Source organism: Poecilia formosa, unplaced genomic scaffold (genome assembly GCF_000485575.1).
Source record: "Poecilia formosa unplaced genomic scaffold, Poecilia_formosa-5.1.2 Scaffold2754, whole genome shotgun sequence".
NCBI lineage: Eukaryota > Metazoa > Chordata > Actinopteri > Cyprinodontiformes > Poeciliidae > Poecilia > Poecilia formosa.
In genome coordinates, this window is record NW_006802693.1 from 1 (window position 1) to 3,674 (window position 3,674).

Consider the following 3,674-nt stretch of genomic DNA (forward strand, 5'->3'; position numbering starts at 1 on the left):
TTAGTATCTTCAACCCGTAATTTATTTTTGCAGACTGAGTGCACAATGAAAAATTAAAAGCTTGTTAATGGGGAAATGTTCAACTACTAAAGTTTCAATTTTACAAAAATTGCGTCATGATTAAAGTACTGGAAAACCTGTGGAAGATGTCGATAACTTCTCACTTACCAATTTTGGTGGGAAAATTGGTTTCTGAGACTCGTCCTTCTTTGTTGCACACTGAGCAGACAATTAAATATTAAAAAATTGTTAATGCGACAACGTTTGACTTGTAAATATTGTAATTTCACAAAAATTGGGTCACAACTCAAGTACTGTAAAACGTGTGACAGGTGTTGATAACTTCTCATTTACCAATTTTTTTGGGACAACTGGTTTCTTAGATTTTTTCTTCTTTGTTGCAGGCTGAATAGACAATGAAATATTAATACTGTCAATGGAAAACCTTAAACTTGTAAATTTTGAAATTTTACAAAAATTGGGTCATGATAAAAGAGCATTGGAAAACCTAAACCAGATGTTGAAAACTTATCACTTACCAATTTTGGTGGGACAATTGGTATCTTCAACACGTAATTTATTTTTGCAGACTGAGTAGAAAACAATAGATTAAAAGATTGTTAATGTGAAAATGTTCAACTTGTAAATTTTGCAATTTTCCAAAAATGGAACATGATTAAAGTACTGCAAAACCTGTGGAAGATGTCGATAATTTCTGACTTACCAGTTTTGGTGGGAAAATTGGTATCTTAGGCACGTCCTTCTTTTTTGCAGACTGAGTAGACAATAATAGATTAAAAGACTGTTAATGGGAAAAAGTTCATCTTGTAAATTTAGGAATTTTCGAAAATCGGACATGATTAAAGTACTGCAAAACCAGTTCCAGATGTTGAAAACTTCTCACTTACCAATTTTGGTGGGAAAATTGGTATCTTAGACCCGTCCATCTTTTTTGCAGACTGAGTAGACAATAATAGATTAAAAGACTGTTAATGGGAAAACGTTCAACTACTAAAGTTTTAATTTTCCAAAAATGGGTCATGATTAAAGTACTGCAAAATCTGAGCCAGATGTTGATAAATTCTCACTTACCAGGTTTGGTGGGAAAATTGGTATCTTAGACCCATCCTTCTTTTTTTCAGACTGAGTAGACAATGAAATATTACAAGACTGTTATTGAGAAAACTTTAAACTTGTAATTTTTTTAATTTTACAAACATTGGGTCATGATTAAAGTATTGCAAAATCTGAGCCAGATGTTGATAACTTCTCACTTACCAGTTTTGGTGGGAAAATTGGTATCTTAGACCTGTCCTTCTTTTTTGCAGACTGAGTAGACAATGAAATGTTACAAGACTGTTATTGAGAAAATTTTAAACTTGTAAATTTTTTAATTTTAAAAAGATTGGGTTATGATTAAAGTACTGCAAAATATGTGCCAGATGTTGAAAACTTCTCACTTACCAATTTTGGTGGAGCAATTGGTATCTTCAACACGTAATTTAATTTTGCAAACTAAGTAGACAATAATAGATTGAAAGATTGTTAGTGGGAAAACGTTCAACTACTAAAGTTTTAATTTTCCAAAAATGGGTCATGATTAAAGTACTGTAAAACCTGTGCCACATGTTGATAACTTCTCACTTACCAATTTTGGTGGGACAATTGGTTTCTTAGACCCGTCCTTCTCTTTTGCTGGCTAAGTAGAAAAAGGAATATTTATACTGTCAATGGAAAATGTTCCACTTGTAAATATTGTAATTTTACAAAAATTGGGTAATGATTAAAGTACTGGAAAACCAGTGCCAGATATTAACTTCTCATTTACAAATTCTGGTGGGACAAGTGGTTTCTTAGACGCATCTTTCTTTTTTGCAGACTGAGTAGACAATAATAGATTAAAATATTGTTAATGGACAACGTTTCACTTGAAAATATTGTAATTTTACAAAAATTGGGTCATGATTAAAGTATTGTATAAACTGTAGCAAATGTCGATAACTTCTCACTTACCAATTTTGGTAGGACAATTGGTTTCTTAGACCCATCCTTCTTTTTTGCAGACTGAGTAGACAAAAACAGATTAAAAGATTGTTAATGGGAAAAAGTTCAACTACTAAAATTTTAATTTTCCAAAAATGGGTCATGATTAAAGTACTGGAAAACATGTAGCACATGTTGATAACTTGTCACTTACCAATTTTGGTGGGACAATTGGTTTCTTCAACACGTAATTTATTTTTGCAGACTGACAATAATAGATTAAAAGATTGTTAATGGGAAAACGTTCAACTACTAATGTGTTAATTTTACAAAAATGGGTCATGATTAAAGTACTGGAAAACCAGTGCCAGTTTTCAATAATTTCTGACTTACCCAAGTTGGTGGCACAACTTGTTCTTTAGACCCGTGATTCTTTTTTGCTGGCTAGGTAGAAAAAGGAATATTTATACTGTCAATGGAAAACGTTCCACTTGTAAATATTGTAATTTTTACAAAAATTGGGTCATAATGAAAGTACTGGAAAACCAGTGCCAGATGTTGAAAACTTCTCACTTACCAATTTTGGTGGGACAATTGGTATCTTCAACACGTAATTTATTTTTGCAGACTGAGTAGACAATAATAGATTGAAAGTTTGTAGTGGGAAAACGTTCAACTTGTAAATTTTGCAATTTTCGAAAATGGGACATGATTAAAGGACTGCAAAGCCTGTGGCTGATGTCGATTGTTTCTGACTTACAAAAGTTGGTGGCACAACTTCTTTTTTAGACCCGTACTCCTTTTTTGCAGGCTAAGTAGAAAAAGGAATATTAATACTGTAAATGGAAAACGTTCCACTTGTAAATTTTGTAATTTTACAAAAATTGAGTCATGATTAAAGTACTGGAAAACCAGTGCCAGATTTAGATAATTTCTGACTTACCAAAGTTGGATGCACAACTTGTTTTTTAGACCCGTCCATCTTTTTTGCAGACTGAATAGACAATAATAGATTACAAGACTGTTAATGGGAAAAAGTTCAACTTGTAAATTTTGCAATTTTCGAAAATGGCACATGATTAAAGAACTGCAAAAGCTGTGGTTGATGGCGATTGTTTCTGACTTACAAAAGTTGGTGGCACAACTTGTTTTTTAGACCCGTCCTCCTTTTTTGCAGGCTAAGTAGAAAAAGGAATATTAATACTGTAAATGGAAAACGTTCCACTTGTAAATATTGTAATTTTTACAAAACTTGGGTCATAATTAAAGTACTGGAAAACCAGTACCAGATGTTGAAAACTTCTCACTTACCAATTTTGGTGGGACAATTGGTATCTTAGACCCGTCCTTCTTTTTTGCTGGCTAAGTAGAAAAATAAATATTTATACTGTCAATGGGAAACTTTCCATTTGTAAATTTTGTAATTTTACAAAAATTGTGTCATGATTGAAGTACTGGAAAACCAGTGCAAGATGTTAACTTCTCATTTACCAATTTTGCTGGGACAATTGGTATCTTCAACACGTAATTCATCTTTGCAGACTGTGTAGACAATAATAGATTGAAAGATTGCTAGTGGGAAAACGTTCAACTACAAAAGTTTTAATTTTCCAAAAATGGGTCATGATTAAAGTACTGGAAAACCTGTGCCACATGTTGATAACTTCTCACTTACCAATTTTGGTGGGACA

General features: G+C 32.4%; 1 long non-coding RNA gene across 2 annotated transcripts; it reads right to left on the reverse strand.

Annotated features, from left to right (window-relative positions):
- Positions 1–1,578: 1,578 nt before the first annotated feature.
- LOC107835463 (uncharacterized) lies at positions 1,579–3,674 on the reverse strand. 2 transcript variants are annotated; one of them, XR_001661275.1, is made up of 4 exons: positions 3,659–3,674; positions 3,295–3,345; positions 2,014–2,064; positions 1,579–1,699 (listed from the first exon to the last, which is right to left on the reverse strand). It is a non-coding gene; the product is annotated as an uncharacterized LOC107835463 (long non-coding RNA). The 2 variants fall into 2 exon arrangements; XR_001661276.1 differs by lacking the exons at positions 3,295–3,345; positions 3,659–3,674 and adding an exon at positions 2,198–2,232.